Source organism: Equus asinus, chromosome 21, assembly GCF_041296235.1.
Source record: "Equus asinus isolate D_3611 breed Donkey chromosome 21, EquAss-T2T_v2, whole genome shotgun sequence".
Taxonomy (NCBI): Eukaryota; Metazoa; Chordata; class Mammalia; order Perissodactyla; family Equidae; genus Equus; species Equus asinus.
Genome location: NC_091810.1, coordinates 9,130,686 through 9,156,643, shown reverse-complemented (window position 1 = coordinate 9,156,643; position 25,958 = coordinate 9,130,686). Strand labels below are relative to the sequence as shown.

Sequence of the window (25,958 nt, the reverse complement as noted above, 5' to 3'; positions counted from 1 at the left end):
CTCTGCCCAGCTCAAGGGCCCAGCCAATCCCTGCCGCTCCTGGCCTCCGTTTCCCCACTGTCCCCTGAGGGGCGGGTGGTGGGGCTGCAGCAGCCCAGCTTGGCGTGGCCATGGCCGGGCTCTCCCCGCGGGCTGTGGCGGGGACGCGCTCGGAGCCGCACGGCCTCCCTCCAGCGGTGGACATGGGCGGACCCCAAGGTCGCGGCCAGGCTCGCTTCCTGGCCCTGTGCACAAAGGCCAGAGAAAGAGCGTGCCCGTGACCGCCCGCCGCGCGCATGTGCACCGCCAATGGCGCCCAAGGGCTGCTCCCAAGGGTCTTGTCCCGCCTTCTGCTCCATGGCCAGGTTGGGTGGGGCGTGCGGAGAGGTCCTGGGTCCCAGGGGCCAGGCTGTGGGCGCGGCGAGGGGAGCAGAGAGAGGTGGCCCGTTCCCCCAGAAGCCTCAGCCCCGCGTCCCGGGCCAGCCGGCGCCCAGAGGCCGGCAGAAGAGGCTCCGGGGCTGGAGAGAAGGCCTCTGAGCCCGGAGACCCGCCTGTGGTTCGCCCTGTGGGCCGGACGCAGGGGACAGGGGCCCTTTGCTCCGTGTCCCGGTCCTTTATCACCGAGGGCTGTTCGTCGGCGTCTGCAGGGACAGCAGAAGACCTCCGTCACCTCGGTGAAGGACACGGCCCTGGCCTGGTGAGCCCACAGGTGAGAGAGCTGCTGCCCGCCACCAAAGGCGGCACCATGCTGCCACCCCTGTGTCCGGCCCTGTCTGGACCCCTGAGGGAGGGACAGGGACCTGGTGGCAGGAGCACACCTGTCACGAATGTGGATGCTACCTGGCGGAGGAGACCAATGTGTCTCTGCTCATTTGTGATGAGTTGATGCGTTTACTGTGGGGGACTATAGGGACGAAGGGGTCAGGACTCAAGTCGTTTGGTTCAAATGTCCTTGGGGATAAACTGAAAATGGCAACTCGCCCTAGAGTTTTCTCCTGTTCAGTAGACTGTTTCCTTTCTGCGTTGGGGAAAGAATAAAAATGATGGTATATTTTACCCTTTGCAAAAATAAAGCACCAACCTTTGTTTCTTTAAAATGATGTGAAAAGTTACTGGTATCCTTCAAGTTTTGTTTGGGGGTCACTTGATGGTAAACAGGCAGCTTTCTTCGAAAATGTCTTGTTCTAATGATCAGGCCACTCCTGGCACAGGGAGCAGAGATTTTCATGTCTCACCAGGTTGAAAGGCCCTGGGCTAGCTGTCAGAGACACTACCAGTGTGTCCTTGGAGCCTCCCTGTGTCTCAGTTTCCTCATCTGTAACATCGGGCTCAGCTGGAGGGCCTAAGTGGTTTCCAGAAGTTCCTGCAGCTCTGACAGCTGATGCCTTAAGGTACCAAATGTTCCTGAAGACATGAAACAGGAGACAAAAATAGTTTTTTCCCCTTGAGGGTCTAAACTGGTAAACAGACAGACGAGAGAGGCCGAGCTCTCAGATGAGTGGTTCCAGTGAAACTCGCTCACAGCCTGTGTGTCATGGAAAGTTCCCATTTCCATGCTCACTGCACAGGTCCTGCTCCTTCTGTCTCACCAGAGTTCATCGATGCCCTTGGGCACTTTCATTCATCTTTCAGCAGGATCTGTGTTCACCCTCGTGGGTCCCTGACTATCACACCAATGAGTCAATAATGTTCACTTGTTCCAAGTCCTGTTGTTTAAAATCCCATCTCCAGCTCTGTTCTGGGCAAGTTTCTAAGGAAACCTCCGTGTCTTGGAGTGATTGAATTAGAGAGAATGTTACAGCATATGCACTCTCGTTTTCTCCCTTTCGGTGTGTTTCCCACATGGAATAGCTGCTTTGAAAATCAAAAGATAAAATTTCCACTCTGTCCTCTGCCAGCTACCCTCTTGCCTAGAGAGACACCATAAGCTGCACCTGCTTTCCGTTGGGAAGATCGAGGCATAAATTCAAGGCAAAATTTCTTTAGTGTGAAGGTTAGGGTTAGGGCTGCTCCCGCCCATGCTGCTGGCTGGAGCAAGTCTGCACCCCATTCCTGACACCAGCATCCCCCATCCTTTCCTTCTGAGGATGTCTTTGCCCATTTCCCTGGGGGTGGGCTTTGTGGGGCTGTGACCCACATCCTTTGGATTGGTTGGGACTCAGCTGTAGCCAGTGCCTCGTGCTACTTATCGTGGGACAAAGACACATCGCAAAGTTAAAAGAAAATTGCTCTTCTTTTTCTTTTTTGAAACAGCTTTGTTGACATATAACTGCCATGCCGTGTAATCCACCCATTTTCAGTGTATGATTCAGTGGTTTGTGGGATATGCACAGAGCTGTGCAACCATCCCCACAATAGTAGAACATGTTCATCCCCTCGAAATGAGACCCTGTACCCGTGAGCAGTCACTCTCATTCCCCCATCCCCAGGGCCCTAGGCAACCCCTCAACTACTCTTGTCTCTCTCTGTCTATTTTGGACATTTCATATACACGGAATAATACAATACAGGTCCTTTGATGGCTCCTTTAATGTAGGATGTTTCAAAGTTCATCCGCATTTATAACACATGTCAGTAATTGATGCTCTTTTATGCCAAATAATATTCTGTTGTCTGGATATACCATGTTTTGTTTATCCACTAACCAGTGGAGGGGTATTTGGGTTGTTTCCAACTTTTGGCTCTTGTGAATCCTGACGCTATGAACATTCGTGTTCAAACTTTTCATATGTTTCCATTTCTCTTGGGTACATACCTGGGAGTGGAATTGTGGCTTCGTATGGAAACTGCGTCTAGATTTTGAAGAGCTGCCGGGCTGTACCATGTTTTATTTCAAGCCAGCAACGTATGAGGATTCGAATTTCTGCCCATCCTTGTCAACACTTCTTACTCTCTACCTTTTAAATTACCACCGTCCTAGTGGATGGGCAGTGATATCTTGATTGTGGCTTTGATTTGCTTTTCCCTTCTGAATAAGGATCTTGAGCATTTTGCCTGTGCTTTTCGGCCTCTTGTGTATCTTCTTTGGAGAAATGTCTGTTTAGCTCCTTTCCCCATTTTTAAGTTGAGTTATTAGTTTCTTTATTATTATTTATTTATTTATTTATTTTTAATTCTTTATTTTTTTGTTTATATTTATTGAGTTAATGATAGGTTACAATCTTGTGAAATTTCAGTTGTACATTAATGTTTGTCAGTCGTGTTGTAGGTGCACCACTTCACCCTTTGTGCCCACCCCCACCCCCGCTTTCCCCTGGTAACCACTAATCTATTCTCTTTGTCCATCTTTTTAAATTCCTCATATGAGTGGAGTCATACAGAGATTATCCTCCTCTAACTGGCTTATTTCACTTAACATAATTCCCTCAAGGTCCATCCATGTTATTGCAAATGGAATGATTTTGTTCTGCTTTGCAGCTGAGTAGTATTCCATTGTATATATGTACCACATCTTCTTTATCCAATCATCTGTTTATGGGCACTTAGGTTGCTTCCATGTCTTGGCTATTGTAAACAGTGCTGCAATGAACATTGGGGTGCATAGGACTTTGGAATTGCTGACTTCAAGTTCTTTGGATAGATACCCAGTAGTGGGATGGCTGGATCATATGGTAGTTCTATTTTTAATTTTTTGAGAAATCTCCATACTGTTTTCCATAGTGGCTGCACCAGTTTGCATTCCCACCAGCAGTGGATGAGGCTTCCTTTTTCTCCACAACCTCTCCAACATTTGTTACTATTAGATTTAGATATTTTTGTCATTCTAATGGGTGTAAGGTGATATCTTAGTGTAGTTTTGATTTGTAATTCCCTGATGATCAGCGATGATGAACCTCTTTTCATGTGCCTGTTGGCCATCCGTATATCTTCTTTGGAGAAATGTCTGTTCATGTCTCCAGCCCATTCTTGGATCGGGTTGTTTGATTTTTTGTTGTTGAGTTGTGAGTGTTCTTTATATTATGGATATTAAGCCTTTGTCAGATATATGACTTGCAAAAACTTTTTCCCAGTTGGTTGGTTGTTTTTCTGATTCAATCCTGTTTTCATTTGCCTTGAAGAAGCTCTTTAGTCTGATGAAGTCCCACTTCTTTATTTTTTCTGTTGTTTCCCTTCTCTGAGAAGACATGGTGTCCGAAAAGATCCTTTTACTACTGATGTCAAAGAGTGTACTGCCTACGTTTTCTTCTAGAAGCCTTATGGTTTCAGGTCTCACCTTTAGGTCTTTGATCCATTTTGAGTTTATTTTGGTGAATGGTGAAAAAGAATGGTCAATTTTCATTCTTTTACATATGGCTTTCCAGTTTTTCCAGCGCCATTTATTGAAAAGACATTCTTTTGTCCATTGTATGCTCTCAGCTCCTTTGTCAAAGATAAGCTGTCCATAGATGTGTGGTTTTATTTCTGGGCATTCAATTCTGTTCCATTGATCTGTGCACCTGTTTTTGTACCAGTGCCATGCTGTTTTGATTACTGTAGCTTTGTAGTATGTTTTGAAGTCAGGGATTGTGATGCCTCCTGTTTTGTTCTTTTTTCTCAGGATTGCTTTAGCAATTCGGGGTCTTTCCTTGCCTCATATAAATTTTAGGATTCTTTGTTCTAATTCTGTAAAGAATGTCCTTGGGATTCTGATTGGGATAGCGTTGAATCTGTAGATTGCTTTAGGTAGAACGGACATTTTAACTATGTTTATTCTTCCAATCCATGTACATGGAATGTAGTTCCATCTCCTTACGTCATCATTCAATTCTCTCAGAAAGGCCTTGTAATTTTCATTATATAGGTCCTTCACTTCTTTAGTTAAATTTACCCTGAGGTATTTTCTTCTTTTTCTTGCAATTGTGAATGGTGATGTGGTCTTGAGTTCTTTTTCTGTTAGTTTGTTATTAGAATATAGAAATGCTACTGATTTATGCAAATTGATTTCACACCCTGCAACTTTGCTGTAGTTGTTGATTACTTCTAAGAGTTTACCAATGGATTCTTTGGGGTTTTCTATATATAAGATCATGTCATCTGCAAACAGCGAGAGTTTCACTTCTTCCCTGCCTATTTGGATTCCTTTTATTCCTTTTTCTTGCCTGATTGCTCTGGCCAGGACCTCCAGTACTATGTTAAATAAGAGTGGTGACAGAGGGTATCCTTATCTCGTTCCTGTTTTTGGGGGGATGGCGTTCAGTTTTTGCTCATTGAGTATGATGTTGGCTGTGGGTTTGTCATATATGGTCTTTATTATGTTGAGGTAGTTCCCTTCTATGCCCAGTTTGTTCAGAGTTTTTATCATAAATGGCTGTTGGATCTTGTCAAATGCTTTCTCTGCATCTATTGAGATGATCATGTGGTTTTTATTCCTCAGTTTGTTGATGTGGCATATCACGTTGATTGATTTGCGGATGTTGAACCATCCCTGTGTCCCTGGTATGAATCCCACCTGATCATGATGTATGATCCTTTTGATGAATTGTTGAATTCTGGTTGCCAAAATTTTGTTTAGAATTTTTGCATCTATGTTCATCAGTGATATTGGCCTGTAGTTCTCTTTTGTCGTGCTGTCCTTGTCAGGCTTTGGTATCAGCATGATTTTGGCCTCATAGAATGTTTTAGGAAGTGTTCCATCCTCCCTAATTTTTTGGAATAGCTTGAAAAGGATAGGTATTAAATCTTCTCTGAACGTTTGGTAGAATTCCCCAGGAAAGCCATCTGGTCCTGGGGTTTTATTCTTTGGGATGTTTTTGATTGCTGTTTCAATCTCTTTCCCTGTGATTGGTCTGTTCAAATTGTCTGCTTCTTCTTGAGTGAGCTTTGGGAGATTGCAGGAGTCCAAGAATTTATCCATTTCCTCTAGGTTATCCATTCTGTTAGCATAGAGTTTTTCGTAGTATTCTCTTATAATCCATTGTACTTCTGCAGAGTCTGTTATTTCTCCTCTTTCATTTCTGATTTTGTTTATTTGAGCTTTCTCCCTTTTTTTCTTTGTAAGTCTGGCTAGGGGTTTGTCAATTTTATTTATCTTCTCAAAGAACCAGCTCTTTGTTTCATTGATCCTTTCTACTGCCTTTTTCGTTTCACTAGTATTTATTTCTGCTCTGATTTTTATTATTTCTCTCCTTCTGTTGACTTTGGGCTTTATTTGTTCTTCTTTTTCTAGTTCAGTTAGGTGTAGTTTAAGATGGCTTATTTGGGATTTTTCTTGTTTGTTAAGATGTGCCTGTATTGTGATGAATTTTCCTCTTAATATAGCTTTTGCTGTATCCCATATGAGCTGATATGGCATGTTATCATTTTCATTTCTTTCCAGGTATTTTTTGATTTCTTCTTTAATTTCTTCAATGATCCATTGCTTGTTCAGTAGTGTATTGTTTAGTCTCCGCATCTTTGTGCCTTTCACAACTTTTTTCTTGTAATTGATTTCTAGCCTTATAGCATTATGATCAGAGAAGATGCTTGTTATTATTTCAATTTTTTTAAATTTGTAGAGGCTTGCCTTGTTTCCCAACATATGGTCTATCCTTGAGAATGTTCCATGTGCACTTGAGAAGAATGTGTATTCTGCTGTTTTAGGATGAAGTGATCTATATCTGTCTACTAAGTCCCATTGTTTTAGTTTTTCGTTTAGCTCCACTATTTCTTTATTGATTTTCTGTCTGGATTATCTGTCCATTGATGTGAGTGGGGTGTTGAGGTCCCCTACCATTATTGTGTTGTTTTTAACATCTTCCTTTAGGTCTGTTAATAGTTGCTTTATGAACCTTGGTGCTCCTATATTGGGTGCATAGATATTTATAAGTGTTATTTCTCCTTGATGAAGTGTCCTTTTGATCATTATATATTGTCCCCCTTTGTCTCTCTTTACCTGTCTTATTTTGAAACCCACTTTGTCTGATATAATAATTGCAACACCTGCTTTTTTTTTGCTTGCTAGTAGCTTGAAATATTATCCTCCACCCCTTGACTCTGAGCCCGTGTTTGTCCTTGGGGCTGAGGTGTGTTTCCTGGAGGCAACAAATTATTGGATCTTTTTCTTTAATCCATTTTGCCACTCTGTGTCTTTTTATTGGAGAGTTCAATCCGTTTACATTGAGAGTGATTATTGATGCATGTGGACTTAAAGCTGTCAATCTGTTGCTCATTATCTGGCTTTCCTGCTTTTCTCTTCCTGTGTGCTTTATCCTACCCATTTGATATGGCAATTTCTTAAGCTGGGTTTCATAGATTTTTCCTTATTTATGATTTGTGTCTCTGTTCTGTTTTTTAGTTTAGTGTCTACCCTGAAGTTTGTATTTAGAATCTCGTGTATAATATAGTCTATTCTCTGGTGGTCTCTTAGTTACTTGGCCTAGACTGATTTAGTCCCTTTGCTCTTCCCCTCCTAAATTATTATCTTCGTTTCTTATTCCAACTCGTGTTATGAGTTTGTAGTTAGAGTGATAAGATCCTCTTTGCTTTGGTAGTTTCCTTACCTTTATCCTAATGCTATAGTTGAATATTTGCTATCCTATTCTCGTTCTATTTATCTGTCTCGCTACTCTGTGGTTTGTGACCCCTTTCTCCATTTTTTCTTTTTTCAAGTATGAGAGCCTTCTTGAGGATTTCTTGTAGTGGAGGACTTTTGATTACAAATTCCCTTAACTTTTGTTTGACTGGAAAAGATTTAATTTCTTCCTCATATCTGAGGAATATTCTTGCTGGATAGAGTATTCTTGACTGAAGATTTTTATCTTTTAAAGTTTTGAATATGTTACTCCATTCTCTCCTAGACTGTAAGGTTTCTGTAGAGAAACCCACTGAAAGTCTGACAGGAGTTCCTTTGTAGGTTATTTTCTTCTGTCTTGCTGCCCTGAGTATTCTTTCTTTGTCTTTCATTTTTGCCATTTGTACTACTATATGCCTTGCAGTAGGTCTGTTTACATTGACAATTCTAAGAGAATTGAAAGCTTCCTCTACACACATTTCTCCCTCAATCCCTACATTTGTGAAGTTCTCTTCTATAATTTCATTAAGCACACTTTCTGCTCCATTTTCCTTTTCCATGTTCTCGGGAATTCCTCTGATCCTTAAATACTTTCTCCTCATTGAATCCACTATCTCTTGGAGATTTTCCTCATTTTTTAAAATTCTTAGTTCTCTTTCTTCCTCTGTCTGGAGCCATTCAGCCTGTCTTTATTCGATTATGCTAATTGGCTCTTCTATGGTGTCTACCCAGGCATTCCAGGAATCCGTATTCCATTTTATCTGGTCCATTGTGTTTTTCATCTCTAATAATTCTGTTTGATTCTTCTTTATAATTTCAATCTCTTTTGTGAAGCAACTCCAGAACTCGTTGGCTTGTTTCTCTTTCTCTCTACCCCATTGAGTTTTTTGATTATAGCTGCTCTGAACTCATTTTCACTTAAGTTACCTGTTTCCAAGTCCTCAGTACTTAATTCTGTGTTTTTATTGTTTTCCTTCTGGTCTAGAGCTTTTATAAGTTGCTGGATGGTAGAGGAGCAGTTTTTTCCCATGGTGGTAGAATTCGGTTGCAGTTACAGCCTGTTGCCACGAGATGGGGGTCGAGAGCTGCATGTTCTGAGCTCTCCGCCTTCGGGCAAGATGGTGGCGCCCAGCTCAGTTCGCCTGGGGGAGGGGCAGTTTTTCTCTCAGGCGGATCTGGATTCAGATCAGTTCTGGTCTCTGGTCTCCCGGGGCCCTAGGTATGTGGGGTCCCCGCACACGGAAGACTTCCCCCATCAGCAGGTTTCCACTGTACCACCAGCGGGAGTCCTGGATGATACCCCGGTTGTGCAGCCCCTCCCCCGCTCCTTCCCTCACTGGAGGCAGCAATCCCAGACTCTAGGGGAGGGAGCGAAGTTCTCTCCTACTGCCTTCCAGCTCCTCTGAGGCCAGCAGCAGGGTCTCTGTCCTCCATATTTTTGATACTGTAGGTCTCCAACGCCCTGGCATTAGGTTTATTTGCTGAAATTGAGTTTTTTTCCAGTCCTTTGTTGCAGTTTGGAGGGGAGACAGTCCCAGGTCAGCTCACCCCGCCGTCTTGCTCAGTCCACACCTGTAGTTTCTTTATTATTGACTTTTAAGTGTTCAGTATGTTTTCTATACGCAGGTCTCTTATTATACTTATGATTCGCTTGGGTATTGTCCCATTCAGCAGGTTGTCTTCTCACCTTCTTGATACTCTCGTTTGAGACACACGTGTTTTTAATTTTGTTGAGGTCCAATTTATTTCTTTTCTATTTTATACTAGTGCTTTCGGTGTCATCCCTGGATAACGATTGCCTGACTCCAGGTCAGAAGTTGTGATCCCATGTGTTTTCCTGTAGGAGTTGTGTAGTTCTGCCTCCTATGTGGTGTTGGATCTCTGTGAGGTCCTTTCTGGAAGTGCTGTGAGGAAGGAGTCTGACTTCCTCCTGTGCATGTGAATATCCAGTTGTCTCGATACCATTTGTTGAAAAATTATTCTTTTCCCTTTGAACTGTCTCATCTCTCATCAAAATCCAACTGACTGTAAACATGAACATTTATTTCTGGTCTTTCAGTTCTGTTCCATTATCTGTGTGTTTATTTTTCTGTCGGTACCACACTGTTTTCATTATTGCAGCTTCACAAGGAGTTTTAAAGCAGGAAGCGTGAGCTCTCCATCCTGTTCTTCTTCTTTGAGGTTGCTTTGGCTCCTCTGGCTCCCTTGCATTTCTCTATGAATTTTGGGATTGGCTGGTCAGTTACTGCAAAAGAGGCTGCTGAGATTTTGCTCGAGGTTGCATTGACTCTGCAGTTCTCTCCATGCAGTATCACCATCTTCATAGTATAAAGTCTTCTGATCCATGAATATGGGCAGTCTTTTCATGTATTTTGGCCCTCTTTAATTGCTTTCAATAATGTTTTGGAGCATTTGTTGTACAAGTCTTGTACTTCTTAAGTTAGATTTATTACTAAGGATTTTATTGGTTTGGATGCTATTGTAAATTAACCTATTTTCTTACTTTCATTGTCAGTTTTTCATTGCTAGCATGGAGAAATAAAATTGACTTTTTAATTGAAATATTATATTAGTTTCAGGTGTAAAATATAATGATTCCATATATGTGCATATTCCCAAATCCTACCGCCATGAGTCAAGTTTGAATCCATCGCCTTGTTACTGAGCAAGGGCTTGCTGCCTGATGCGCATAGAAGCCAGGACTATGGCCTTGGCTTTGGAGAAAAGAAGAGCTTCATTGCAAGGTCGTCTCACAAGGTAACAGGGGGCAAATCTCTCCAATCTGTCTTCCCAATGCAGGTTTGGGGTCACATTTCAGCACTGGTGGACTAGCAAGCTGCTGCTGGGACCACGTGGGCTGCCGGGCTGGCCTTGACTTGGTAATCAAGCTACTTGGGCTGCTGGAAGCCAGATTGTCCTTATTGAAGGGCTGCTTGCTTCCGGTGTCAGTGTTTCTGAGGATTCTTGTCTCTGGGGACCTCCTGGGGCCATGGGTTCCTGCCTGGCATGTGCACAGTGCTGTCTGTGCAATTGAGCACCAGGACTGATTAATCAACAACCTGTTTTAATGGAGAAAAACTAGTTTAAGATGGTCAGTGTTTTCTGTGCTGTTGCAACCTCATATAGCTACAAAATTTTTCTTCTTGTCTTGAGAATTTTTAACATTGACTCTCTTAGCAACTTTCCAGTAGACAATATAGTACTGCTAACTCTACTCACCATGATGCACGTTAAGTCCTCAGGACTTCTTCATTTTAGAACAGGGAATTTGTACCTTTTGACCCCCTTGCTCCCTTTGCCCACCCACTACCCCTTCCCCGTGGCAGCTGACAACCTGTTCTCTGCATCTATAGCTCAGACACGTGGGTTGCTTCTGTGTCTGGGCTCCTGTGAATCATGCTGCAGGGAACATGGGGGGCAGATGTCTGTCTGCAGGAATGTTTCTGTTTCCATTGTGTAAATACCCAGAAGTGGAATTACTGGATCATATGGTGGTTCTATTTTTAATCTTTGGAGGAACTTCCATACTGTTTTCCATGGTGGCTGCACCAACTTGTAGTTCCGTAGATTGGTGGTGGTTTTGTTTTTTTTTACTGATCTTGTATCCTGTCATCTTGCAGAAGTCGTTTATTCGTTCCAATACTTTTTCTGTGTTTTCTCTGATTTCCTATATACATGGCCATGTCATTTGCAAATAGAGAGAGTTTTACTTCACTCCGTCCAATCTGGATGCCTTTTATTTCATTTTCTTGCCTATCTGACATGGCTAAAACCTCCCGTAAATGTAAAATAGAATTGATGGGAGTGGCCCTTGCTCACCTTGTCCTGACGTCAGGGACGAGGCTTCCAGTCTCTCCCGTGAAGTATGATGCATGTGAGCTCTGTCTTGTTCACAGATGCCCTTTCCAAGGCTCAGGGAGCTGCCTTGTGTTTCTAGTGTCCTGAGTGTTTTGATCACAAAGGGCGTTGGATTTTGTCCAATGGCTTTTCTGCATTTAGTGGGAATCAGCTTTCCCAGCAGCTTTCAAACCATGAAATCATCTTCCCTTCCCTCTCCCTCCATCTCTCTCCCTCACACAAACACACAGACCTCTCTGGAAGCAAATCAGAATCCACCCAGCAAATCCTTGCTAAAAGTTGTCGAAGGAGTCATCTAGACCTCTTGCTCCCGGTTATCGTTGCCTGGCTGCTGCGTAGCTAGGGGTGGCCCCCACTCCACACAAGTGATGGCAGAAATTCACATGCTCCTGATGATTTGCGAGGGTGCTGACTCCCTCTGGCATGCACACACCATCATTTTTCTTCTCTTGACTGACTGTAGAGTGGAAGCATTTAGCACGAAAGGAGAGGACCATGCAGGAAGGAGCATGTATCAAGTGCGAGTGCTAAAGGGTCACAATAGACAGATAACATGTTGACTTCCCCAAGAAGTGTGTTAAAGGAAATGTGACATATTCTCGACAGCCCTTTCTGGCATGGAAGTCCGCGTTCTGCAAATACTGCTTTGGGTTTATTTCCTGAGGCCTCATATATTGCTTTTGTCTTGCAGGAGTTTGGTTGCTGACCATGTTGTCGAACGGCCCTCAGGAGGGTGAGCTTTCTGTTCCTCAGTTTGGCCTGTTGCAAGTAAGGGGCCTTGGGGTCCTTTGTGTGTCTTCAGCTAGGAAAGGGTCATCTGGGCTTTCCCCAGAATTCCCTGGCAGTGCTGGGAGCGCTCGACATGCAGTACAAGGTCTGGATTGGACAAACGCTTCATCTGCAAACTTCCTATGGTGCTGAGTTTCTAAAGCCCTCGAATGACATGGATTCTGAAATGGAAAAGTGAAGGACAAAGGGACTTCAGCAATGTGGTTGCCAGGCTTCTCCTGAAAACAAGCAACAGGATACACACCCACGCACATACACAGATGTGTGTATACGTATGTGGAGAGAGAGACTGACTTTAATATACTGGCCTATGTGAGCATGTGGGCTGGTGAGTCCACAGTCTGCAGGCCAGGCTTACAGACTAGAAGCTGTGGCAAGTTAGGTCTTGCTGAAGGTGCATATGAAGGTGAGGCTGACCCCCTGACCAGGTGATTGTAAGGCTCAGCTGTGTGTTGCTGCTATGGTCACTTTACTCACTTTATTGGGTGAAGTGAGCCCCAACACAGCTGGCTGAAAGGTCTAATAGCACATACCTGCTGTTGTTTTGCTATAAAGTCAGTCAGGCCCCAGTGTGGCTGGTTGCTAGTGTCACGGCCTCGCATTTTCTTTGGGCCTTTGGTCTGCGGGGCTGTTGTTAGCTCTCTCAGGAGCTCAACCTTGTGACGCCAGACTCAGGGATGGGAGCACACAATCATTTCAGGTGTTGGAAGGTGGGCAGATTCCCTATTTGTTGTATAAGAAGGCCAACAGCACAAGCCTGCTGCACTTGAGAAGTCTCACCACCCCACTGTGGGACCATAAACCCCATCAACACAGGCCCACCCTGTGTACATGCCCTGCTCTGCTGAAGCAGACCTGCTTATCTTGCTGTAGAGGTCCAGAACACACCAGCTACACAGCCCGACAAGTTCCCTGTTGGCTGGCTAGTGGGTGGGGTGAGTCCCTAGGGCAGGGCGCCTTCCCTGGATGAGCTGGATTAAATCACTGCTCTAGTGGGCAGGCTAAACCCCTCAGCTAACAGGCCATGGGAAGAAATACAATTGCATCTGCCACTGTCTGTCTCAGAGGCCTGTATTATGTCACAATAATGGCTCCGACCAGTGTTCACTCCCTGGGGTGGTGATCCCAATCACCTTCTGCCTCTCTGAGATGTGCTCAGAGCTTATCCAGTGAGTCTTTTTTTTAATCAAAGGACTATGCACCTTTCTTTCTGGTGATTTTGTTTGGTTTTTAGAATGGGTGAATTTCTGCATGGGTCCCTTGAAAGCAGGCTTTTCTTTCTCTTCGCTTCAATAGGTTTTCTGGGGGGTATTCTCCTTTGGGTTTAATAACCAGCAAAGCCAGGTACTTGTCTTTGGTTGTGCTGAATTTGAAGGTTGCTTATTATGACATCACTCTCCCCCTCAGATCCCCTGCTCCTCCAGGAAAAGCTTCATACCTTAAAATGTCTCTGGCTTGAAGCACCATGGCAAGAATGTGACTCTTTCCTCAGCAGGAACGTATCTCTGCCTCTTACAACTCAGTCAGTGTTGTTCTTTGTTGTCGGGGTTCATTTTATACAGTCTCCAGTTCTCACTCAGAGGTAATCATTCCACAGGGGTAAATTTGTTGTGTCCATCAGAGAAGGTCAGTTCAGAGTCCTATGTTACCACCTTCCCAGCAATCCTCTTGTCATTGATTTTTGACTGTTTTGTTATCACGTGTCTTGGAGAGGGTCCTTTTGTGTTGAGATAATTGAGTGTTCTACTTGCACAATGGATTTGTATATTCAGTTCCTTCCCCAGGTTTGGGAAGTTCTCAGCTACCATTTCTTTAAATAAGCTCTCTACTCCCTTCTCTCTCTCTCCTCCTTCTGTGATATCCATTACCCTTATGTTGTCATTTCTAAAGGAGTCAGATAGTTCTTGTAGAATTTCTACATTTTAAAATGTGTTAGCTGTCTCTCCTCTTCTACCTGCCCAATTTATAGCTATCTTCAAGCTCCTAATTCTCTCTTCCACATGACATGCTCTTTTTGCAATGTTTTCCAATGCATTCTTCATCTCATTCATCGAGTTCTTCACCTCCAGAATTTTTGCTTAGTTCTTCTTGAAAGTTTTGATCTTTTTGGAGATTGAAGTATTCCTGCTATTCATTGATTTCATTCCTGAGGTCATGAAACCATCTTTCTGAGTTTTCTTGAAGTTCACTGAGTTTCTTCATGATAGCTATTTTGAATTTTTTGTCCATTAGATCAGAATCTCCCATGACTTTATGTTTGGTTTTTGGAGGATTGTTTTCTGTAGCAAATACGTTTTTTATTTAGGTACAGTTTTGTTTTGTTTCAAACTTTTCAATTGCTTAGAGATTAGAAGCCTTTTTTTGTTTTCAGTAGGTGTCATTATAGTAATTGTTTTTGATTTCTCTTACCTGAGCTGTGTCTGGCTATATTTGTGGATCTGCAAGTTCTATCCTCCAGCTCCTCTATTTTGTGTCACATGGATACTCTCTTTGTTGCTGCCTGCCCTTCTGGGGCCCACTGATGGCTTTTTATTGCTTGCATTTCTGTGGTTGCTGGCTTTGCTCTCAGGACATGGAAATGGTCAATGTAAAGCCACATCTGAGATCTACTGAGTGGGAAGCTCCACCACAGCTGTGGGGATTGGGGTTGGGGAGGTGGTGAGGGAGACTTGTACAAGCAGCACTGTCTCAGCTGTTGCCTGTTACCCTTTGGTCCCAGGAAACACTGCTGTTGGGAAGTGGGAGTGCTGTGCACACCTGGTGCCACCAGGCTCTGAGCTGAGGACAGGGGTTTGGGATCATGGGACTCCACCTTTGTAGCTCCTCTGCTTCCTGTAGCCACAGGTGTCACTGCCCCTGCCTGGCTGCAGTCACACGTACACCTCTGCTGAAGACCACTGTGTCCTCTGGGATCAGGGGTGGCTGGCTCATCTGCCATGGCTGGGGATCCAGGATCCTGGGTGCTGCCTCCACTGCTCCCTCATTTAGGCTTTTCTATGTGCTCCAATTCACTTTCTTTGCATGTACTGATGTGTAGATCTTTCCATCACCCTGGTGTTTGGTGCAATTTAGCTTTTGTTGAGTTTTGAATGTTTTAATCATTGTAGATTGAAGAGCAGAGACTCAAGGATCCTCTCACACCACCATGATGATGATGTCTTCTAATTACTACAAATTCTTAACCCCATATGATATACAATGTTTATTTATTAGTTTTACCAGTAAGTTCCATGGGGGGAGAGACCATGGTTGCTTGTTAATCACCATATACCATGCTACCCAATACGACAGTGGGGACATAGCAGAAGCTCATCAAATATTTGTCAAATAAATTACTGAATTATATAAATGCCACCATTGTCTTAACCACAGAGATATTATATTCTGGTGAGAAGAAGAGCACCAGGTAAAAGCACTAGAGAGCAGGTTTTGAAGAGAGTGATGATACACTGACCTACACCAAGAATAAACAAGATAAGATCAGTGAAACAAGACATTTTAGCAACTGAGTTGAGTTAGAGAAACAAGGAATAGCTCAACATATAATGGAGAGAAAGAGCAGTGTATGACAACGAGATGGGAGTAAATATGAAGGAGATGTAGGGACATGCTATTTTCTTCTTTGATATCTGTATCTGAAGTCTTTTGACATGTTATATTAATGTTGAATATGAAATTGGAGTATGACCAAGAGCTAGAGTGGGAAACACTACTGGCAATTGCCTGTCTCTATTCCTTGACTTCTGTTCTATGATATTGCATGTGGCAGAACCCCCAAAAGTGTCCTATGAGCAAAGGAGACTAGATTTTTTGCAGTCTGTCTTCTCAAAAGGGTTGGATAGAAAGGAGCTAGAAAGATCTGTGTTTCAAGATGAAAAACAAGCCAGAGACTCTAGGAATTGTTTCTCTCCATGCTTAATTGGCCCTTGGAGAAGTCATTCCCATGTTACCATCAGAGTGATGCTCCTTGAAATATCTCATGCCCTGACACCTCCCAACGAACTCCAAGAAAGCCCTTTGGGAGTGCTTATCTCAATGCACACAGGGAGTGTAATTGGCATCTTGAAGTAATGCTCTCCAGAAGAGACTCAGGATGTGTCCTCTGGGTTGAATCCCTGATGCCATACATTGAGTGCCCTTGATTTGCCTCAGCTGACATAATAGGGTCTCTATGTTAGAAGGCTGTTTTATTTCTCACAGATGTTTGCTTCTTTTCCCTCATGTTTAGCTCATTCGGTCCAAGTCTCTTCTCATTTTTACTGCTATGATTCCTGCTGAGGAAAGATTCATGCAGTCAAGAAGGGGATTCTACTAAAAAATACCAGTGCTAGAGGCAAATTCTTGTTTTATTTGGTAGGAAAGGAGGTGTAAAGCTAAGAAGAGAGTGCCTTGAGTGATCCAAAATAGCAGAAACTCCAAAACAGATTTTCTTTTGGCTCTGGACCTATTGATGATTAAGCTGGTATTAAATGAACCTTCTTAATCTGGTAACATTAATGGAAATTCTTTTTGCCCAAGCTCTTGTTGTCCTTTTGGATGGAGAGGTACCTGAAATATATATTTAGAGGCAGATGAAGGATATTCATTATTCAAAGGCCCACCTATTACAAGTTCAATAGGTTCAGTTACTTAATCTGTCCTGATGTGTGCTGATGGAGTTCAAAATCTGAGCCCAGATTGCAAGAGCATTACTACGGATGCTATTGTTCCTGATGATGCTCTGTCACTAGGATAATTAGTGTAGACAACGATGACTGTGTAGGACATGGTGTTCTATGCCATTCTACCAGTAAATGCAGATGACCAGGGTTAGAGAAGAAACTCTGATGAGCACCTCAGAAAAGACTTGTTTGGATGATCAGTAGCCAATGTTTGAGTTAGTGTGGATCTATGCTTCCCTCGCCATTTCACTTCTATACTTGTTCTCTCCACAATTCTCTGCAGCAGAAATTCCAGGTAAGATAATTTTTGGGCTCGAGGTGTTCAGGAAACCTTCACTATAAACTAGGGCAACCTCTGGCATTGTTAGCTTATTCCCTCATCCCTAAAGTCAGAGGGTGATATTGGTCAGTCTGTGAGGAAAGCTGGCTGAGAAAGCAGAGAAAAAAGTCAACTGAGGGTCACAAATCAGAATGGGAAATTATTAGGAAAGTTGTCTAAGGGAGGCAGAGAGACAGGACTCAGATAATGAGAAAACCAATGCTATGGACATTTAAAAGGTGGAAATTAATCAGGAAAGAGATAGAGACGTAGATGAATACTTTAATACAAGGGAAATATATGGATGGCTTGATAGGATTGGAGTGACCAGGGGGAACATGGGATATTGGGCCCTTCATTCACAAGAAGCTGAGTTTGAAATAACAGTACGAGGAGACAGCCAAAAAGATGACCCTAGGCTGCATTAATTGGAGAGAGATAATATATGTGACCTCTTTCTTACTGGTCAATTTATCCTTTGGAGAAAACATTCAGTTCTGACTTCTTTGCTCTAAATGGTAAGCAGATAATGTGGAAAGCAAGAAGATCTAGGAGATGTTTAGGAAAAAATACAAAGAGGTATTGGGTCGATATTTTGGAGATTAATTTAGATTATCAATTTTTCAAGTTGGGCTTCACCATGGAGATGAAGCACTCATTCTGATCAGCATTCCTGTGAGAATGAGATAAAGGGCCAAGTGGGAATGTGATTGACTAAATGTTATAGAATTTGGTTGATTAAATGTTATAATCTTAATTTGATCAGCCTGATCCATAATTTAAAGAGACTCAGGTCTACTGAGGACATATCTCTTGTTTGTTTTCAGGTATATAACAATGGTGGTTTTGTTATTTGTCAACATGGCACCCGTATATATCTCATAAACCATACTTAATCTCCAAATAAAGAGCATACCAAGTTCTCCTTCCATATAACATAATGCAACTACCCCACATACAATCAAAAACTTGTTAACCTTTTCCCAAGAAAAGGATATAAATCACACCAACCCTTTCCACTTAAGAAGATACCAAATCACTTCCTTGTCTTGGTTGAAATTCATTCTACTTCTGTCTGGTTCCTACTCCCCTTTTTATGTCTTATGACTGATATACTTAGATATGAACCTAACTACATTAATATACCATACGTTAGAAAGGGGATATGTGAGGGGAAAACCTCAAACAATTCAGTTAATTATATTTAGAAAATATTCATAAAAAAGAAAGAAGAAATACCTGTTACTACTACAGTTTTTGTTTCTGAAGCTGCTTACATAGTCATGTCTGGTGTATATAACAGTCTTCTTTCACACCATTCCATATTTCCTTTGTCTGCATTTCATCATGTTTCCTTTTCTGGTGGGATGACCCAAACATTCATTCCTGAAGGATCTGGGTCATTACCAGTCCTGTGTGAATTGGGTTTGCATAGTTTTCCACTGACTTTCATCACAGGGCATTTGAGTACAGAGGTGCCCCCTAGAAAATCTCCTGCCTTCCAGACATGCTTCTCCTCATCCCCATGGTGTAGTAGAAACTCAGTAACCCCTTGCTAGTCAGGATCAGCCATGCAAGGCAGTGTATAGTAACTTCCTTTGCTTGTTGATTCAGTGATAGGAGGAGTCCATGTTGCTGAGCCCATGTGTAGCCTTCATCCTGGTTTCTGTGGCTACTCTGTTTGTGAGGCCATTATCATGAACGAGAGTGACTGAGCAAGAGTGTAACTGACTTCCACAGAATGGGTTAGCACATGGATAGGATGTCTCATTCTGTGGAGAGCAGGAATGGATATTTCTTCCTTGTTTTTATATGACTATTTCACATGTTTTTGGTTCTATGTGGGATAGTGATATCATGTTAGGTAAAAGGATGACTGTTGTGTTTATTTTGGGATGAAGTGTGGCTTAAGGAGATGTGCATCTGTGCCAGATTGACAGGAGATGGACTCTGGTGGTTTCGTAATGTGTCAACTTGGCTAGGATGGACTACATTTCCCAGAATTCCCATTTTTTGTGTTTCTGGTTAAGGTGGGTCACAGGAGAGACTGTCCCAGAGCCTTAGAGGCAGAAGAGAAGCAGCCATTTTGTAGTGTACAGAGATGGCATCTGATCTGCTGATTCTCCTCTTCCGTGCGAAGCAGCAGGTGGGCCTGCAATTGTTCTGCCTTCCCCTGGATCCTCCTTTAGCGCCTCTGACTTCCAGGCCAGGTGTGTGTGTTTAGGCTCCTGAATATGGGCCTCAGCTTCTGTAAGACAATCACACCACCAATTCCAGTGGCAACAAGAACAGGCATGGCTTTCAGTCTGCCCTGTTGGGGTTATATCTCATTCTTGTGGGTTCCAGCAGGCCCTTGATCTGCCACACTTTATATCCACTTTATAGCTTCCTGACTGCTTGTGCCATGGACTTGAAGTTCCAGCATCAGACACAAGGGTGACAGCCTTATATAGACCGCTTAAGCAGCTTTCACTATTGTATAATGCAAAATTTCTGTACAATCCCATTAAATACATACATATGTATATATGTATATATACATATGTATGTATAAAACTCTCAGTGGTTCAGCTTCTCTGGATAAACTCTGACATAAGTAAGAAAGCATATATGTGTACTTTGTATATATATATATACATATATAATATATATTATACTAAATATAATTTAGTTTAGTAAACATTTAGTCTCTCTCTATAAAGCATATATATATATATATACTTATAAAAAGTATATATGTGTGTGTGTGTATTTCTTTCTTAATGAGGAGAGGCTCTTGTTTGATTTTTGGCACTTAGAGGTTAGAAATTCCGGAATTTCTAAGTGTCATGTTTGTGAAGAAAGATTTGACATTCTCATTTTAAAGGGCTATTTCAAGAATTTGGGCTATTGAATAACTAGAAATAGAAAAAAAATGTCTTCAAAAATTGTGTGGTAAATCAAAAGGTCTTATTGTAAGGTGTGCTGAACTCCACTATTTCTGATATCAAAATTCTTCTCCACTTCCTGTTTCCCCAGGGACAGAGAAAGGGGAGATACGGCAGAGGAATCAGACCTCTCCAGTAGACTTCATCCTTGAAGGGCTCTTTGATGACTCCCTCACTCGCCTCTTTCTTTTCATCTTGACCATGGTGGTCTTCCTGATTGTGGCAAGTGACAACATCCTCACCATTCTCCTCATATTTGCAGATTCCCAGCTTCATACACCCATGTACTTCCTGCTCAGCCAGCTCTCCCTCATGGATCGGACGCATGTCTCCACAACCATCCCCAAGATGGCTACCAACTACCTATCTGGCAAGAAGTCCATCTCCTTTGTGGGCTGTGCCACCCAGCACTTCCTCTATTTGTCTGTGGGTGGTGCTGAGTGTCTTCTCCTAGCTCTGATGTCCTATGACCGCTATGTTGCCATTTGTCATCCACTGCATTACACTGTTCTCATGAACAGAAAGGTGGGACTTATGATGGCTCTTGTGTCATGGTTGGGAGCATCCATAAACTCCCTAATTCACACGGTGATCTTGACGCAGTTCCCTCTCTGTGGGCCTCAAAAACCCACCACTTCTACTGTGAGTTTCCAGCTGTTGTGAAGTTGGTACGTGGAGACATCACTGTCTATGAGACCACAGTGCACATCAGCAGCATCAACCTTCTCCTCCTCCCCATCTTTCTGGTTTCTACATCCTATGCCTTCATCCTCCACAGTGTCATTCAGATTCGTTCAGCTGGGAGTAAGAGAAATGCCTTTGCCACTTGTAGCTCTCACCTCACTGTGGTTTCCCTCTGGTTTGGTGCCTGCATGTTCTCATATATGAGGCCCAGGTCCCAGCGTACCCCGTTGCAAGACAAAGTTGGTTCTGTGTTCTATAGCATCATTACTCCCACACTGAATCCTTTGATTTATACTCTCTGGAACAAGGATGTAGCTAAGGCTCTGAGGAGAGTGCTGGGGAGAGATGTTATCACTTAAAGACAACAATTACAGTTGTCCTGAGTATAAGAGTAGAATGGCATAAGCTCCTCAAAATGATTGGGTAAACCCTTAAGAGTTTTCAAGGGTCCAGCTCTCTGATCACTACTGCAAAAGTGATGTGGTCAACATGCAATTCCAGTATTCTGACTTGGTCTCAGCCGTCTAGGCAGCTTAGAGTACTATCTTAGTCCATTTGGGGCACAATAACAAAAATACCACAGAGTAGCTGGCTTAGACAACAACCATTCATTTCTCACATTTCTGGAGACCAAGAAGTCTGTGATCAAGCTTTGAAAGTGCTACACCCTCTTTCATTTCCTTTTGATCTCTTTATATGTAACCCTGCCAAACCATGCTTCCCTGAATTCCCTATCCAAAGCAGCACTCTCCAATTTCTGTCCCCTGCTTCCACTTTGTTACACTACTATCATGATGTTCCACAATATTGTTGTATTTTATTTATTGTCTGTTTTATTAGAATGTAAGCTCCCTGAAGGGATGGACTTTACTTTGTGTACTATTGTCTCACCAGAGCCAAGATAAGGCCTGACACGAAATAAATGCTCAAAAATGATTTGTTGCTTGGATTAATAAATGAAAGGGACCTAGATCATTTTACTATCCCACGTGACATTCATGACATTTAATTCAGATGGGGAGGGGACTATGAAAGTGAATAATACAGTGGATGGCTTCGTAAGACTCATTTGTCTCAGATAGCTGGATATTAATTCCACATTAGTGCAGAGGGCTGATATCTAAGTGAACTCTCCTGGAGCCTCGTGGTCTGAGGGATGCCAAAATGAGGGACAAAATTCTATATCTTTCTTCCCTCACTAGTTAAAAATGTCATGAATCCCTGGGACCCTCCTCAGAAGAATAACACTTAAAGTTTGCGAGATTAGTTATCTTCTCTTTCATGAGTAGGTATTTTCCCTTTGAGAAAGAGCTTTTTGGCATTCTGAGATATGGCGAGCCGCCCATCAGGAGTTGGGTGTCATCTTACCCACCTAGCCCTAAGGTTGGATGTACCCTGTAACACTCCAATATCAAATAGAATGAAGTTTTACAGAAACTGTGCCTGTGCTGTTTCTGAAGGCACAAGGGTGTTGCATAAACAGCCAGCTCACAATCCAAGTTACACACAGGTGGTTGTTCCTCTGCTACCTCTCTCTAGACGTGCAACCATGGCCTTGTAAGGACTCCTATAAGATTATCTGAGAATTAAATAATCTAAGCCAAGTTTATGGATCATTATTCATGTAATGCTAGCATCTGTCAAATGCAAATAATACAGTGTTACATGGGCTCCCCTTGAAAAAGAGATGTAACAATGTATTATTGTAACCATCCTTTATATATTCCAGATGGTATCTCCTTATCAGATAGATGGTTTACAAATACTTTATCTCAGTCCATGCATTACCTTTTCACTCTTTGATTGTGTCCTTTGAGGAACAAAGCTTTTAAAATCTTGATGTAGTCCATCCAATTTATCTATTTTTAGTTTTGTTGTCTGTACATTTTGTGTCCTTCCAAGAAGTCATTGGTAAATCCAATGTCATGAAGCTTCTCCTCTACGTTTTCTTCTAAGAGTTTTATAGTTTTAGCTCTTATATTAGATTTTGATACATTTTCAGTTAACTTTTATATCCATATTGTGTAAGGTAACAGCCCAACATCATTCCATTTACAGTAGCAATTCGAAGGAATAAAATACTTAGGAATTAACTTAACCAAGGACTGATAGAGTTGTACACTGAAAAATATAAAACTCTGCTGCAAAAAATTAAAGAGGCATAAATAGATGAAAAGTTATCCTGGGTTCACGGATTGCAATTCTTACTATTGTTAAGATGTCCATATGACCCAAAGTGACCTACAGATTTAATGCAATGTCTATCAAAATCCCAATGGCATTTTATTCAGAAATAGAAAAACCTATCCTGAAATTCATGTGGAAACAAGAAACCTCAAATAGCCAAAATAATCCTGAAAAAAATAAAACTGGAGGACTCATACTTCCTGATTTCAAAACTTAATATAGAGCTACAGTAATCAAAATAGTGTGGTCCTGCTATAAAACCAGGCATATGACCACTATAATTGAATAGAGAGCCCTGAAATAAAGTTTCATACGTATGGTCAAATCATTTTCCCCAAGGATGCCAAGATCATTCAATAGGGATATGACAGTGTTTTCAATAAATGGGCTGGGAAAACTGGATATGCAAAAGAATGAAGTTAGGCCTTTACCTTACATCATAAACAAAAATTAATTGAAAATGTATCAAAAACTTAAATGTAAGTCCTAAATGTATAAAGCTCTTAGTATAAACCATATGGGAATAGGTTTAGGACATTGTATTCGCCCAGTGATTTCTTGGATATGATAGAAGAACACAGGGAACAAAAGTATAAATGGATAAATCGGACTACATCAAAATTTAAAAGTTCTGTTCAGGACACTGTAAAATAAGCAGAGTGAAAAGGCAACGTATGGAATGAGATAAAATATTTGTAAACCATCTATCTGATAAGGGTTGATACCCAGAATACATAAAGAATGGCTACAACTCAACAGCAACAATAAAAGAACTCCATTAAAATATGAGCAAGGAATGTAAATAGACATTTCTCCAAACAAGGTGTGCAAAGGGCCAAGAATCACATGAAAAGATGCTCAACATCACTAATCATTAGGGATATGGTTAGGAAAAATAGACTCAAATTGGATTAAAGACTTGAAAGTAAGATCTGAAACCATAAAGCATTTAGAAGAAAACATAGAGGGTAAGCTCCTGGACATTGGTCTTGGCAATGAATTTTTGGATTTGACAACAAACACACAAGCAAAAACAAAAGCAAAAATAAACAAGTGGGACTTCATCAAACTAAAATGCTTCTGCACAGCATAAAGAACCATCCACAAGATGAGAAGGCCACTTACAAAATGGGAGAAAATATTCGCAAATCATATATCTGATAAGTAGTTAATATCAAAGATATATAAAGAACTCATACAACTCAGTGGCAAAAACCCCCAAACTATCAGATTAAAAAATGGGCAGAGGATCTGAGTAGACATTTTTCCAAAGAAGGCACACAGATGTCAACAGGCAAGTGAAAAGATGCTCATCACCAGTAATCACCAGGGAAATGCAAAGCAAAACCACGATGAGACACCACCTCACGCCTGTCAAGAATGGTTGTTATTATAACGACAAGAAATAACAAGTTTTGGAGAGGATTTGGAGAAAGGGAACCCTTGTGCACTGTTGGTGGGGATGTAAATTGGTACAGCCACTATTGAAAACAGAATGGAGATTCCTCAAAAAATTAAAAATAGAAATATCATATGATCCAGCAATTCCACTGCTGGGTATATATCCAAAAGAAGTGAAATCACTATCTAGAAGATATCTGCACTCCCACGTTCATTGTAGCATTATTCACAACAGCCAAGACATGGAAACAACTTAAGTGTGTATATATGAATGGATGGATAGAGAAAATTTGGTGTATACATATACAACAGACTATTAGCCAGCCATAAAAAGGAAAGAAATCGTGACATTTGTGACACCATGGATGGACCTTAAGGGCATTATTTTAAGTGAAATAATAAGAGAAAGAAAGACAAATACTGTATGATTTCACTTATATGTGGAATCTAAAGAAACTGAACTCAAAGATACAGAGAACAGAATGGTGGTTGCCAGAGGTTGGGGTTGGGGTTGGGGAATTGGGTGAAGGTGGTCAAAAGGTAAAAACTTCCAGTTGTAGAATGAATAAATTTTGGGGATGTGTGTACAGCATGGCGACAGTAGTTACAAATACCATATTGTATATTTGAAAGTTGCTAAGAGAATAGATCCTGAAAGTTCTTATAATAAGAAAAAAATGTGTAACTTTGTGAGGTGATGAATGTTAACTAAAATTATTGTGGTAATCTTTTCACAAGATATGCATGTATCAAATCATTTTGTTGTACACCCTCAATTAACACAATGTCATACGGCAATTTTATTTCGATAATACAGGAAAAAAAATCTCACCCTTTCCTAAAAACATAAGCAAACACCACAATGAGACACCACTTCACACCAATTAGGGTGGCTATTATTAAGCAAACAGAATAGAAGTGTTGGTGAGGATGTTAAGAAATTGGGACTCTTATGTGCTCTTGGTGGGAATGTAAAATGGCACAGCCATTGTAGTAAAGAATTTGGCAGTTCCTTGAAAAATTAAAAGTAGAATTACCATATGATCCAGCAATTCTATTTCTGGGTGTATACCCAAAAGAATCCAAAGAAGGATCTCAAAGGGTTTTTGTACACTCCTGTTCATAGCAGCATTATTCACAACAGCCAAAAGTAGAAGCAACCCAAGTATCCACTGATGATGAATGGATAAACAAAATGTGGCATATACATACAATGCAGTATGATTCAGCCTTAAAAAGGAAGGAAATTCTGACACATGCTGCAACATGAGTGAACTTTGAGGGCACTATGCTAAATGAAACAAGCCACTCATGAAACGACATGTACTGTATGATTCTAATTATGTGAGATACCTAGAGTGGTCAAATTCATAGAAAGAGAAAGAAGAATGGTGGTTGCCAGGGGCTGGGGAAGGAGGGGTTGTGGAGTTGTTTCATGGGTACGGAGCTTCAGTTTGGGAAGATGAAAAGAGGTCTGGAGATTGGTTGCACACAATGTGAAGGTGCTTAACAATGCTGAACTGTACACTTAAAAATGGTTAAGATTGCCAATTTTAGGTTATGCATATTTTATCACATTTTTAAAATTTATGTAAAAACGTAGCTTGGTTTTAATACAGGGCACTCTCATCATTAATGAGATATTCATTAAATGGCAACTAGAGTTTTGGTGGTGAACATGAGGG

The 25,958-nt window shown here is 41.7% G+C and overlaps 1 long non-coding RNA gene and 1 pseudogene across 3 annotated transcripts in view; both read left to right on the top strand.

Moving 5' to 3' along the window:
• The first annotated feature begins 626 nt into the window (after positions 1-626).
• Positions 627-25,958, top strand: part of LOC139041374 (uncharacterized) — a 47,908-nt gene continuing 22,576 nt past the window's right edge. Inside the window, exons 1-2 of one of the 3 annotated variants that reach the window (XR_011496399.1) lie at positions 649-688; positions 11,997-12,038. This is a non-coding gene — a long non-coding RNA (uncharacterized lncRNA). Of the gene's footprint in view, positions 689-9,772; positions 10,205-11,996; positions 12,039-25,958 lie in introns of those variants that run through there. The other 2 variants (XR_011496397.1, XR_011496398.1) reach the window with 2 other exon arrangements.
• LOC139041453 (olfactory receptor 2AE1-like) lies at positions 19,176-21,621 on the top strand (annotated as a pseudogene).